General features: G+C 51.3%; 1 protein-coding gene across 3 annotated transcripts in view; it reads right to left on the bottom strand.

Annotated features, from left to right (window-relative positions):
- The window catches only part of TMEM63C (transmembrane protein 63C), a 32288-nt gene extending 29157 nt beyond the window's left edge, over nt 1-3131 (bottom strand). The window contains exon 1 of one of the 3 annotated variants that reach the window (XM_071426744.1): nt 2843-3131. The gene's annotated coding sequence lies outside the window, so the exon portion shown is untranslated. Of the gene's footprint in view, nt 1-2533; nt 2674-2757 lie in introns of those variants that run through there. The other 2 variants (XM_071426745.1, XM_071426743.1) reach the window with 2 other exon arrangements.
- Nucleotides 3132-14948: the final 11817 nt, after the last annotated feature.

A 14948-nucleotide genomic window follows, 5' to 3' on the forward strand; every position in this document is an offset into this window, starting at 1 on the left:
AACTGCTGACATTGTCCACACCTAATACCAAGGTGTGATCACAGCCTAATTACTAGTCTCAGACACATTTGAAGCAGTAACTTCAAACAAGCTTTAAAAGGATATTTAGGGACCTCAAAGTGCAGGTAGATGCCAAGTGGGATCTTTGAAGCTCTAAATTCTCTTGTCACACCTGGTAAGGGACTGAATGCGTTCAAGCCATGGCTGAAGGAAATTAGGACTGGAGCTGCTTCTCCTGAAATAATCTCAAAGCAAACCTGCTTTTGCTCTGAGCACAGTGCATCAGCAATTCAACATTTTCTTCGATCTTAGGGCTCAGTACACAAAATATATTTACAGCAACTAAAGTAAGTAAGAAACACAGGAATGACAATAGTAGAAGGCTTTGGTGTTTGTAGGACTCGAGGAGGAGTCAGCATTTGCATAGCACACTGATGTTTGCCAAGGAGTTTAGGTGATTGATTAGTTTAATATCAATTGAATTCACTTGTGGGTGTTAAAAACATTTCTCCATCTTCTTCATGTTTTCGGAAAGCTCTCGAAGTCTCTTAAGAGTATTTCCTGCAAGGAATATTTTAAACCAGAGACACTCATCTGCACTTTTACAACTGTGCAGATGCAGGCTCTCAAGCTGTGCTGAAATCTGCCTTATGTTCCCATGGGCCAGAAGGCTCTGCATGGGAAGAGGACAGTATTTACCTGCAAGGGCCTACACACACCCCTGAGCAGCATCCCCAGCAGGCACTGCTATTTCTGTCCTGCACAGGACCACCCTATGCTTACCATTGTCAGCAGCCACCAAACCAGAGATGAAATAGTTAACCTCAGGGAAAGCTCTGAAGAGGAGAGTCATTACAGAGCAATTCAAATGTTATCATAAAATGAAATTTAAAAATAAATTAAAAAAAAATTAAAAGGAGCTGAAAGGCATTGGAGAGGAGTTTCGGGAGCCAGGCTCGAGCCATGGGAAGAAGGCAGGGGTTTAAGCTCACAGGGAAGCCAGAAAAGCCCATATGTGCTATGGAGTCAGAGGCTGCAGGGTGCTGGTGGCCTCCCTGCTTTTATTTATTACTTATTTGTTTGCCAGTGGCTCTTTGCCAGGACACTTTCGACAAATCCTTCCTGAAGGAGCTGCTTCTGCTTCCCTCTCCATCTGTTGCCCAGCCTTGACCACCACTTTGCAGGGCAGCAGGGAAGGCAGCGAGGCCAAGGCTCTGGTCTGGTATCAGAGTCAGCCTTTCTGCTTCCTATTTTTCCCACCTTCTCCCCTCTCCTCTCTGAATAAATACTGCAAACCACTACAACAGCACCTTTTCTCCCAAACAGCATATTTTGCTGTCTCTCTTCTGCTCAGACAGGCAACCTGACCAGTTCTACAGAATTGTAAATCTCCACACGGGGCAAAGTGCTTTCTCATACCTTGTTTCCCCACCCAGTTTTCCCTTCATACCCTGCTCCCCCATGAACTCTCTGAAAGGGGGAAAGGCTGGCATGTACCTCAGTCCTGGAGATGGTGGCTAAACAGTTAAAAGGAAAAAGATGTTCATGCAGAAATAACATCTGTCAGCCAGACAAAGGTCTCTCTCTCTCATTCTCCTGGAAAACACTCCTTCTGTTCAGAAGGTTTCTGAATAGCAAACCCACTGCGCTGCTAGTGAGAATGGGGAAGCAAGCAAGGGAGAAGGCAGGGCCTTCATCCATGGACAAACCTGGATGAAGTTGAAAACTGGGGGAGAGCAGCTTGGCTAGAGCATTAGAATGACCTACCAGCCCTCTCAAAATCATCAGTATGACAAAACTGGAGGGAGAAATGGGGGGAAGATTCCCCCTCCTCCCCCTGCCAGCACAAAGCATATCTAACACCCTCAGGTGTAGCTCACAGAAGGAGAGTTCTGTGGCCAGGATGACGTGGGGACGAGCACAAGCCATGGCATGACACAGCGTTGGAGTGATATTTTATCTCCCAACACAGGCCAGTGGCATAGGCCAGTGCATTGGGAGAGGGACTCTGAGGGGCTGGGGCTCGCTCCCTGCTTCTGCCACCAACTTGTTCCAGCAGCGCAGGGAAGCCCCTGTGCCTTGCTGGGCCTCAGCCACCCATCAGGCTGGCAGACACAAGCATTAGTTACAGACGCTTTGGTGCATGGTCCAAGATAAAGGCGGGCAAACAGTGTCTAAACAGAGCCAAGTCCCAAGAAATCTCCCACAACACCGACCCAAACACGTCCGTGCCTCCCGGAGCCGCAGAACGGCCCTGGCGAGCTGTCCCGGGGCTGCCCGAGGAGATGCTGCCTTACCCGCCCAGCGAGCATCCCCCGCCGCAGTCGCACCCGGCAGGCGCAGCTCGGCGTGGGCAGGCCCGGGTCGGTCCCACGCACGCTTCCCGCGCACCCCATCCACCGCACCGCCGGGTCCTGCCCCGGGTCCGTCCTGCCCCGCAGTCCCATTCGCTGGAGCCCCGCCGCCCCGGAGCCGAGCCCCGCGGCCCGGACCGCGGCTCCCGTCCTGCCGCCGCCTCCCGCCCCTCACTGACCTGCTGGGGGGCACCGGCCCCGCTCGCTCCGGGCCCTGCGCCCGCCGCCTCCCTCCTCCCCTTCCCGCGGTCGCCTCGGGCTGCCCGGCAGCGGCCCGGGCCCGGCACCGGCACCGGCAGGGGAAGGGGCCGGGGCCGCCGCCGCCCCGCCCCCCGCCCGCCCCGCTGCGGCGGAGAGGCCGCGGTCCGCGGGCTGCGGTGCCCGGGTGCTCCCCCCGCCTCACCGTGCCGGGCCCGGGGCCTGTGCCGGGAGCCGCAGCCGCCTCCCGGCCCGAGACGGGCTTGGGCAGCCCCCGCCGCTCTGCGTACCGTGCGCCCCGCGGCATCCGTGCGGGGAGGAGGGGGCGAGGCGGCGGCCCCGGCGCTCGGAGCGGGGAGCGGGCGGGGAGCTGCCGGCAGAACGCCTGGGTGCGGGGTCTGCGCGTCTCAGGCTATTTCTGGGTGTGAGTGAGGCTGTGCCCGCCGCATCCGCCGCTCCGAGCAGCTTCCGCGGCGCTCGGGCTCCTCGGGAGGGTTGCCTGGCGTGTGCCCGAGGCGAGCGGAACGGGCTTCAGGGGACATCAGCCACGGCTTGTGGGGAACACGGGGGGCAACCCACAGCGGTAGGGCCAGGTGGGTGGGTACATTTGAAACCTCAACGCCGTTTGCAGAACCTCTCCCCTTGATGGAGCATTGCTCAGATGCTTGGCAGAGGCGGCAGCAGGGGCGGTGGCTAAGAAACTTCCTAGGGGTCCTGTTCCTGCAGAAGGTCTCTCCCTTCGTCAGGAATGACCGGCAGGAGACAGAGGAACCTGACCCACTAAGTGTAAAGGGACACTGAGAACCTTGTTTTCCATGAGCATCCCAGCCTCCTCCCCAATTCTCCAATCCGTCAGAATGCAGGCAGTGCACTCCGTGCTGGAGAAACCACCCGCGGCACCCTCAGGGCTGCAGTACTGGGGGTCTTGCACGGCCACCACTGTTCCCAAGTGATGGTCAGAGACACATCTGCAGTGGGCTACCAGGGAACAGTCACCAGAATGTTACTGAGGAGAAGTCTCAATGACATGCCAAGTGCTTCATTGCTCCCACCTTGTATGGGGGACTTGGCGGTCCCACATCTGCGACTTCTCCAGATGCTGAGTAAATAGTGTTGTTCTGCAGCATCCTCTGAAGGCTTGTTTTGGCTTATTTCATCTCTTTTGGGCTGAAGAAACACAGTCTAGTGGTTAAAGTCCAGCCATTTAAGTAAAGGACCTTCCAGTCTGACAAGCACAGCTATGAAAATCACCAGGAGAAGCATCAGGAAATTAACATAATGTAACAGCTGCCAGCAAAGAATCTTTGTTCAAACTGCTAGTGAAAATGGCTGGCACAGCTCACACACCATGAGGAACCAAGGGGTGAAAGCCTGGTGTCCCCTGTAGTGTCTTTCTTTTTTTAGGCTCCCCAAGGCTGAGGTAGCACTCAGCTGACTTTTGGTCTGCTGGAGCATGGTGCAGAGAACAGGTTGGCTACAACATGATGACTTTTGATAAAACTTCAGTTTCATGTAAATGAGTCTCGCATAAATGAGATCTTTATCTCCAACCAGGAGCTACCATAGCCCAATCAACACACACCTGAAACTTTAGGGAACAGCTGAGTAAAAATAAATTTCCCAATCTCTTTCACTGGTATCTTTAGCCATATGTGTAATGAGCAGAAGCCAGACAGCTTGCCCTCTCACTCCAGATGAGTCAGTGCCACTCCTACAGCATCACTGAGGCTTGGACACCTTGACTGCTGCTGTGCATCAGGAGACACTGTCTACCTCAGGAGAGTGCAGAGACCACCGTGCCAGCTTAGTAATGGGAGCCTGTGGGAGAAACAAATCCATGGGGATTTTCTAGAGTGCCTCATGACTGTGATCTGCCACTGGGTCCCCAATATTTGATCCCCTGCTTCTGAGCAATGAAGTAGCATGGCTTCTCTGACTTACTGAACTGGAAGCCAATATGTTTCATCACTTAAATTGGCAACCACTGCTGGGAAATGTTGACTTCTGCGCAGATCTGGCAACCTTGCTGCTGGTGACCTGCCCCAGTCCCAAAGGAACACCCTCTCCCCTTCCTTTGGCCTGACAAGACATCGGGGATCATACAAAGCTGGACAAACCTTGCCTGTGTGTAAGTCATTCCCTGGAGATACTTGTTTCTTCCTGCCTCGGGCCCATCCTGTGCCTAGTTGGAATAGAATAGACTGGAATAGAATAGAATAGAATTATAAACAAAAAAGGAAGTACAGAGCAGCCCCAAAAGGGAGAAAAACCCCTTCATTTTCTGTTTCATACTAGGCCTCAGTGGCCATGATTTTGGCCTAAGAAGAGCCTTACAGGTGTGGTCTCACAAGGACTCATGGTTTTTAAGTCCTCCACATGTTTGAGAACCGTGAGTGGTGTGTGGCTCAGCTCCAGCTCTGTATGTGAAGGAGCACAATACCTCCTTCCTGCATTGCTTATAACCCTGCAGCAGTGGGGGAGAGACCTGGAGCTGCAGCCAGAGGCAGCAGGAGGATGAGGCACAGGGAGCTGTTGGGCAGTGGGGACTCTAGCACTGCTTCCTGCTGTCTGTATGAATCTCCCAATTGTAACTCCTCTTTTCCATCATTTATGGCTTTAGCATTTATGCTGAATTTCTCCAGGCAGACTGAGGGACTCAGGCTGAATTTGTCCAGACACATTTCGAGCAAGATGGTGCAAATGTTCCTTAGAATGACATCTGTAGAAAAAGGCTATTGTGTCTATATTTTTAAAAAGCTGTTGGTTTACTCTTGGGCAGCACCAGTATCTCTGAGCTTCAGAGAATAAATAAATGGTAAATAAATACTGGCAAAGGTGTGGCCTTTAGCTGGAGATGTGCCTTTGAATACTCCTATGGAGCTGATGCTTGTGAAACTGGAAAACTGCAATTTGCCCAGACCGGTGGCAAACTTGAAGGCTCAGGCAATGAAAACGCCCTTTAGTCCTTGATTCCTGCACCTGGAGCCAGCTAGACCATGTTTGTGTCCCAGGCTGACAGCCCAGCTTGGCATGGCACATGGCTCTGCCACGATATCCCCATGCCAGCTGCCCCTCACCAGGATGAGTGGGCCAGCTGGAGTGTGGTGAGCACAGCATGCCAGCCCGAGGCAAATGGTTGCCTGTAGCAAACATCAAAGAGAGCCCTGATCTCCCTGGTGCAGGGGTGGGAGCCAGTGAAGGGCTCCATGGGGCTCTGCAGAGTGGGCAGCCCTGGATACAGAACCTGGGAGATGAGGCTTGAAATGGGCAGAAGCACAAAATGGCATTGCACAGTCCTGCATGTGGCCCCTGACGTTCTTATCTGCAAACTGCTTCTAGGAGAGAATTACTTATTTCCTTGGAGGGCTGATAGAATCATTGCATTATTTTCATGCTGCAAAAGCAGGAATTAATTTCTTCTCATCCCTGGACAAGTGGGGGATTACCCCCTGGGAGGAGATGGAAGCTCACACCTGCGGAGAGCTATGCTCTCCTCTGCGTGGTTGGATTCTCCCCGGCACGGCCCTGCAGCCCTTCTGTGCCCACTCCAGTCCCGGCCGTGGGCGCCTGGCATTCTTCGATCTGGACTGCGGGGCCCCGGGCGGACACCCGGGACACGGAGCGCAGGCAGCTCGGACACGGTGTAAGGGGCTGCTGAAGCCCGGGCCCCGCCAGGGCTGCCTCCCCCCAGAGCTGCCGGCCGTTCCTAGCGCTGCCTGCCTCCTTCCCGGAATATCTCCTGCCTGCCGTAACTAAGGAAACGAAGCTCCTGTCGGCCGCAGCTCCTGGCAGTGCGCACATCGCAGGGCGGGGGAGATGCGGGTACCACCCCGGGCGGAGGCAGCCCCAGCCCGGCCAGGGAACGCCGGGCTGCCCCCCAGCCCGCTGCCAGAGCCCGAATGAGGGGCAGCAGGTCCCGCACAACCCCCGACATCCGGCAGAGGCGCCGGGCAGGGCTCTGTGCCCGGCAGAGGCGGCTGCCGCACAAGCGCAGCCCCCTGCGCCGGGGAGGGCTCCAAGGAAGCGTCTCCCTTCCCACAGTAGACCATGGGACTTAAGCTGTGCAAAAGGAGAAGCCAGAAGAGCTCCAGCAGAGGCTGAGCCACCATCACACCCCCCACCTCAGTTCCGTTAATTAAAAAAGTTAATTTCTTAATTTTCGAGTGCTCACCCTGGACCTTCTCAGGGCTCTTTGAAGGCAGCTTGCCATTGGGAATAGCTGAGAAACTGGGGCTGCAGCAACTATGCTGGGAAATCGTCTTTCCCCCATGCCAGCTCCCTTGTGGTTTGGTGTCTGCATGCTTATAATTTCAAATCTGCTTCAAAAATCACCCACCACCCAGGCTGCGTGACCACGCACTAATCAGTTGCATTAAAATATGCTAATTGGCTCTTCCCAATTGCCAGTCAGGTGGGACAGTGTGGTTCAGTACTTGCAGGCACAGGATTTCTCTATTTCTGTTCCTTGGCTGACCTGGGTAAGCAAGATATTCCCATGGCCCTGCCCGTTCACCACCAGCCCTGCTCCAAAAGACACCATAGCTGGGCCCTCAGCACAGGCAACTCAAGTTGTCCAAGTCCCCATTGCAGCCTAAACCCAGCATGGTCATCTTCACAAATACCATCCCCAGCCCTCCTGGCTGTCAGCCTCTACTGCCTGCAGCAGTGTCTCTGTGGATGCTCCCACCTGCTCCCGCACCACTACAAGCAAATGATGCAACTTCTTGTTTGGGGCATTTCTCTCTTCACCCCAACAACTTGCCACTAATCAAATGTTCTTCCACTTTACCCTACCCTGATACTGTGTTAGCAACATGGAGCAGCTCACTCACCTCCTTGAAGAAAGCCCCAATGGAGAGCTAGGCATTCAGGCTTGCACTTGATAACCCCAATCCAGCTTTTGTGCATCAAACATCCTTGCATTATTCTGCACGTAGGTAGTCCTCACTTCCCCAGAGGTCAGGCCTGCTGCTCACCTACCCTCAATACCAGACATTCAGACGTGGCCCCTCATGTCTGCTCTCAAAGCCTAGGATGTGCTGTGTCACTTCCTTGGGGAGATGGATGCAGAAAGGAACATGGGTTCATTTACTCTGTGTAAAATACATCTCCCTCTCTTAGACAAATGTGTATGAGAGAGAAACAAAATAAATACCTGGCTATCTGGAGCTTGAAATAGAGGTCATGGATCAGAGTGAAATGTTTTCTGGAAATCTCAGGGAAATGACCCCTCTGCTTCAAGAGGTGCAACTGGTAATTCCTGACATAGGAGAAAAAGATCCAGGCTGAGCACTTGACCTTCTGAAGCAGTAAATGGCATTTTTATGATGTTTAGAGCAATGAAAGACTGATTGCAGATAGATGAGGGAAAAGTGGTGGTAGTTTTAATGAGAATGACAGTGGAATATAGGGGAAAGACGTAAGCTAACAGGCTGAGCTAGGAGAGGCAGTGAGGAAGATGCACATCATGTAATGAACCATACTGTTCTGGCCGAATGGGGCTCTGCATGCAGGCTGTGTCTCTGCCCACATGCCAGCCTTCCTGGGAGCAAACACTCAATGCACTGATGTTCTCCCTGGCTAGAACAGTTGCCAGCAGCGCAGCTAGCTAATGCACAGTGGCACAGTCCTTTGTCAAAGTCATTAACTCTAAATAGGCTGTCTCATAAACAAAGTATTCCACAAAAACTTCTTTTCTATGTAGCTCATTGCCCCTTCTTCTGTGTAAAGAATAGTGGCAGAATAATAAAAAAATAAAATAAAATTAAAAAAAAAAGAGGGAGGGGCTGTTTTAGGACAGAAAACAGGTGTGTGTAGCTATCATTCTGTTTCTGGAAGTGGCTGGCAGCAAACACCTTGAGAAGAGCATAATAACAGAGCAGGTGGATGATGCTCTTTTAGTGTCCTCTCCCATCACCAGCAAATACATTGTTTTTGAAAGGGATTCAGAAGCATATGAAATGTGGACATCCACAGCACTCTGCAGCAAGATATTCCCTGGGGAAGCCACACATTGTATGAAGGACACAACGTCTCCCTGTGCCTCTTCTGACCCACTGACAAGCTACTTTCACCCATTTCTCTGCCTGGAACATGTGGTCAACATTTGAGCCTAGTTGACAACAAAGAATTATTTATTAACTTCCCTGCTCATGCTGTTCGCTTTACCTGTATTTTTACTGTGTGTATAATTTATCACATTCAACTTCATTCATCTTCTGTGAAGATGGGCTGATAGAATTGGGGTTGTTCATACTGGAAAAGATAAGGTTCCAGGGAGAGCTTACAGCTGCCTTCCAGTACCTAAAGGCAGCGTACAAGAGAGCTGGAAAGGGACTCTTACAGGAGCATGTAGTGATAGGACAAGGAGCAGTGGCTTCAAACTGAAAGAAAGAAGGTTTAGATTAAATATTAGTATGAATTTTTTTACTGTGAGAGTAGTGAGGCACTGGACCAAGTTGAGCAGAGAAATTGTGATGGCCCCATCTCTGAAAATGCTCAAGGCCAAGTCTGGGTGTGGCTTTGATCACTTGTAGTGGAAGGTGTCCCTGCTGACGGCAGGACATTGGAACTAGGTAATGTAGAAAATTCCTTACAACCCAAACCACTCTGATTCTGTGGTTCTATTCTTTGCACCTCTTTTATCCCTCCTTTCTTTTCCACATGCACTGAAATGAAGGGACCACTCAGGTGAAGATAATATGGAGTTTATCAGGCTGGAGTTACACGTGGGAGAAGCTGGGAATGCTTAACTGAACTGAAACCAGAAGGGAGATGTGAGTGAATGACAAACAATTTATGGCTACTAAGCCACCCCACGACAAAGAAAACATTGGTGGTCACTGCTGATCACAGCCCTACATCTCTCTGGTCCCTCATCCACCTTCGCAGGTAGCTCAGCAACTGGCAGCTCTGCCACTGCTTCAGCAGATCTGCTAGTGTCACAGGGAGAGCTCCACCACACTGGGACAAGGCAGATGCAGCAGCTCTTTTGCTCTCTGTTGGTGACCAATATAGTATGTGGCATAACAAACAAGGGGAAAGCAGTGCGCCTCCCAGGCAAAAGCTTGGAGGACTCCTGGAGCATATTTAGCCATGTTGCAAAAGAACATCCCATTGCAGCAGGTAGGATTCACATCTGATGTATCTTTTACCCTTCTGTACTGAGGATGGCAATCCTGACCAGTGGCAATTTGGGGAGCTGTGCCTGGGGGATGCTGCTCTGCATGTGGGTCCTGCTCGGGAAGAAAGAGCTGCCCTCTCAAGGCTGATCCCAGCTGCAGGGCTGGGGGCTCCCCAGCGGAGCTGGAGAGGGAGACAGGGCAGAGATTTCTCTTGGGTGGTGATGGATGGATGGCTGGTGATGGCACGAAACAGGTGTACAGCTCCCACCCCACATCCACAAACGTCCTCGCCCAGTGAGACCGCTGAGACCGCCACGCACTCCTCCCCTCCGGCATCTCCTTCCTCCGCTCCCTCCTCCCGCAGCTCCCGGCGGGTTCCCGGCGCCATCTGCCGGCCCGGCCCGGCATCCCTGCCACGCCCAGAGCCGAGCCGTGCCGGGCCGGGCCGGGCCGGGGCGTGCAGCTGTGTCTCCATGCGCCAGTCTGTCCCCAGCACCCCGCCGGTCGTTCCCCGGGATGTGACAGACTCACCTGCCACCCGTGGCCCCGTAGCTCCTCCTTGGCTGTGTCGGAGCGGGGCCAGCAGCAGCTGGAAAGCCGGGCAGGGGCCGGGTGCCCGAGGAGGTTTGGCGAGGAGGGTCGGTGCCGGAAGGGTGCCTGGGAAGCAGTGCCTGGGAAGCAGTGCCTGGGAAGCAGTGCCCCCTGACCCTCTCATCCCGGCCATCACTCCAGCCTCTCTGCTGGATCATTCTGACCCCAGCCGCCCATGTTCTTTCCAGCTTTCACATCACACCGAAATCCCTTCCATCCCCACATCTTCATCTCTTCCATTCTTGTTTCCCAGCTCCTTTACATTCTGTCCTCCACCTCATGCCAGAATTTCTCTGCCTGAGCTCTCCACAGGGCTCTTCTTGGCCCTGGTCCCCTTGAACCCCAGAAAAAGTGTCCTTGCTGTCCAGTATACAACCACTGCTTCCTCTACTCCCATAGCAGAAGATGCCTCTACCCGCTCCAATTCTTTGGGATAGTTCCCTTTCCCAAGCTGTGAATGAAGCAGATTCTGGCTTCTGCTTCTGGCATGCATTTTGGAAACCTAGCTACTGGCTGTGCTTACCCCAAATCCACCAGACAGGAATCTGAGAGAAGCAAGTGAAGACAAGTCTGGAGAACGTCCAAGTCTCACTGTTATGGAACTTCTCCCTTATATTTACTCCTCATTTTTCTATTTCCTCCCTGAGTGCCTCAGTGGGTCTCCAGGTGGGTATAATTCACCCTTCTTCTTGCTATTTACACTGTGATCCTCAGTAGTTATCCCCTACAGTCCTCCCCTGAGGAGTGCCACTGCTTCTCCGGTGAAGTCCTCTGGTTTTCCTCACTCAGTCACTACCTCTGCAAGGAGGGAGAATGTGACTGAAGGTGCTGTTCCACAGGAGACACCACAGTGGCTCTGAAGTCCTTGGAGTACCATTGGCCTTTGGAGGTGTCTTGAAGCTTGGGAATAAGAGAAATTACCACCTGACCATCTGACACATGCATGCTCTTTCTTCTGGCAGACTCATATGAAGCTGACCTTGTTGCAGTGCCATTAGCTTAACCTTAGTCTTACTCAAAGCAGTGCTAAGGTCTTCATTAGTTTGATACTGAATACACCAGGTGATTCCTGGAAACTGCCAAACCCATGATCAAATCATGGCTTTCTTTTCCTACAGCTGAGAAAAGAAAGTCGCATCTCAATTATTTTTCCTTGGCTCATCTAGGCAGTTGATATTCCTAGAACTAGGTTTACCCTGCAGCCCTGCCTAGCCCAGAGGTGATATTGGCCTCAGGGGCCTGGGGTTTGCTCCCAACATTTGTAGGGATAGCTTGCCCAGCCCCACCCCTACCCCCATCATTCTGGCACAGAGAAAGAGTTGCCTCCCCTGAAATCCTGGTCACATGGGGGCTGGGGAAAGGTGAGTGTGGGGCTGCCTCCAGCCTCCTGAGAAGAGGACATAGTTCTGCCTCTTCTTCCTAAACAGTACTTTGAATTTCTTCTCTTAAAGCAAGCAGATTGGCTCCAGGGAAAGATGCTATTCCTCACCAGAGGGACAGAGAGCTGCCCAGAGCATGCCCTGGCTGGTGATGGCATGAACAGGTATCTAGCTCAGAGCTGCACAGAATGCACCGGGACTAGGGGATCAGAGTGGGAATCCTCTCCTTATGGACACCTGTCTGGCAGAGATAATGGCCCTTCTTCTGCACCAAATCTGGGGCTTAAATCTGTGCTTGGAAAGTGAAGTGCCTGGGCTCAGGTCCTCCTAAATCTGCCATGGTTTTAACCCAGTGTCTTTCATACCAAAGAATGGGATGGGATGGGATGGGATGGGATGGGATGGGATGGGATGGGATGGGATGGGATGGGATGGGATGGGATGGGATGGGATGGGATGGGATGGGACCATCTCCTTCAATGGAGCTGGGCAAGTTTATGTGTTGCACATGGGGACAAAGAAAGCCAAGAAGCAAGATGGTTTGACTTGGCATCGAGTGGCTGAGGACCTGTATCTGCTCCCAGTGCTGTTAGTGCATCTTTTGTAAGAGATCATAAATGAAAACTGCTGCCACTGGGATGGGTGGAAATGAAGCAGGCAGAGTCTGGCCCTCTGTGTAGCAACAGTAAAAATCAGTCAGTTAAAATCATTGCCACCTGCAGTGTGGCTGGGTGGTGGTCATGTGCAGTACACCTAGTGCACTGGCTGCTAGCTACCATTTTTGAAGAGCAAAAATAATTTAGGAACTGCTTTTACAGATCCAGTGGAGGGACATCTTGATAGCAGAGGCAGCAGCCATGTGACAGTGGGGAGAGAGATTTCTTCTCCCAAGAGCACTGCTGCAGCAGGCAGGAGGATTAATCCAAGTCTATTTTCTGGAATTGATTTAAGACTGTGTTCATTTATCTGCAGCTTCTGCTGAAACATTTCATATTTCAGATCTGATTTCAATGTTTCCAAGGCTGAAAGGCTTTTTTCTCTAGGGAGGAGCAGTTCTACAAGAGAACAACAAGTAGGAGCCCTAGGGAAGCAGCAGAGGGAAGGAATATTTTATCTTTAGTAACTGGTCATTTCCATTTTGGAGGCAGTGAAAGAAGAACCATCTGGTGTGTGCTGAATATTCACTACTTAAACAATGACTTGGTTATGAATATGTGCATGTGTTATTGTTATTTATTATTATAGGATTCCCTAGGTGTGCTTGGCACTTCACAAGCAGAAAGGAAGACCAGGGCTCCTGCATCTTGATGTGCCCAGTATAAATTTGACACAATGCTCAAAGCATCCAGTGATGGCAGACGAGGGTTGGACAGCCAGCTGGGGGTGAGAAGGAAGATGCCAGACCTGTGAAAAAGGGCAGTGCACAATTTCTGGAGCAGTAGCTGCTTCTACTGACAGCAGATTGCTTCGGAAGGCCATCCTCACATATTAATGCCTGTTAGTTTGGGGCTTAATCCTCCCTTGCAATGAACACCATTTACATTTATTCATTTAATTTTCTACTCCTTAAGAGCTCTGCTCCTGCAATGTCCTGCCTGGAAATGATGCAGAATGTCAGGAACCTTGCTCCAATAACTTTCCATGATAGTTACCTGGGAGTGATGGGTCTGCTCAGTTGGCTTGAGCATTATGGCTCAGGAGCTCCAAATCAGTCAGCTGAGACAAATGTTTTTAGAGATGTTTTATTGTGTACTTTACCTGATAGTCAAAGTATCTTGAAAGCAAGAAGAGTCCCATCAAGTGGCACCATGACACCTTGTTGTCAGGATATAACATCTGGTGTTGAGGCCTGCTGAGGATGTCGGGAATTCGAGACCACCCTGACACCTGGAGAGGATGCTCAGAGCTTTGCAGGAACAAAATGCCTGAAGTACTTCCCCCTCTCTTGTCCTTCTTTTTCTTTCCACTACTGGAGCTTTTCCATAGGGTGTTTTGCCACAGCATTCAGCCATTCCTCTGGTGCTGAGACAGTATTATGGGCAGGGTTTGATGAAGGGAGAAGCTGTAGGCACTGGAAGGGAAGAATCTTGAGTCTCTTAGGGGAAGAATTCCCACACCATTATGAGGACAGAGTTCAGGGGCATTTGCAAGGCCAGGGGGATGGAGGAGAGAGTGGACCACAGTCAGGGACAACAACCCTGGCCTGAGCTTGGGCCCAAGAGTGCCTTCCCTCCCACAACACTCCCTTCCCACCTATCATCAACATTTTCTCTTCCTGCTGTTGTGCTCTGGCACACTGAAATTTACTTGACTGAAAAAATTTGTTTCCTGACACCACCAACAAGCAGCAAATAAATGAAATGTTGATTTTGCAACAGCTTTCCTGACGCAGCAGGGCACACCATAAATTGTGGCTTAGAGCCCTTTTTTCACACAGGCTGTTTCTCCATTGCATGGGCCAGCTAGAATGGACCAGAGCATCATGAACAATGTGGTATCCCAACTCCTTGGAAATGTGTTACCATCTCTTCCTTTGTTAATAAACATCCTCCCTCAGCACAACTGAAGCAGCTCAATGAGCAATCTATGTAATTTAAAACCCAGCTGCCTAAAACCACACTGTTGGTCTGACTGACCTCAGTGCTGGATGCCCCTCTCTGGTGCTTGTACAGCAGGAACAATGCCCCAGGACCCTTGCTCTTTCTTTCAGGGGTTTTTGAACACAATCCAAGGCGTAGTACTTAAGGACTTGGATGGCTTCATCCAGGGAAGACATGATAGCCACTTTCAAGTATGTAAGAGACTGCAGTGAGGAAAGGATCTATCTTTCTCTGAACCTACTGGGATAAGGACTAAGACCTTAGACTGCTGCAAGGGAGTGCCACATTATGCATAGAATGAATAAGAAGAAATCTGAATGAATAAGAAGTAGCTGAATGGAATGCCTGGAGGTGGTGGAAAATCTCCATCATCTGAGATCTTCAGGACTTTATCAGACTTTGTCTGCAAAGGACAGGTAAACTTGAAACAAGGGTATGGAAAATTGGGAAAGATGATTGAGTTGGCCTCTGAAGGCCATTTCTCACTCTGAGTAGAAGCTTAGCGTTAGATTTGTGTTTATGGAAGATCAGATCCTGACAACCTATGTTGTATAACCCAGAACTGAATGAGGAAAGGGCTGAGCACCCTTTTGCTCTCAGCATTCACGCCTCCACCTAGGCAGATTTGAAGCTGGTCAGCATAAAGGCATGCTGTATTTATTTTGTTGTTAAACTGAAGACATTAGGCTGACCCTGTTACTT

This window comes from Agelaius tricolor, unplaced genomic scaffold (assembly GCF_023055355.1).
Source record: "Agelaius tricolor isolate 1412-34295 unplaced genomic scaffold, bAgeTri1.0.p SCAF_5, whole genome shotgun sequence".
Taxonomy (NCBI): domain Eukaryota; kingdom Metazoa; phylum Chordata; class Aves; order Passeriformes; family Icteridae; genus Agelaius; species Agelaius tricolor.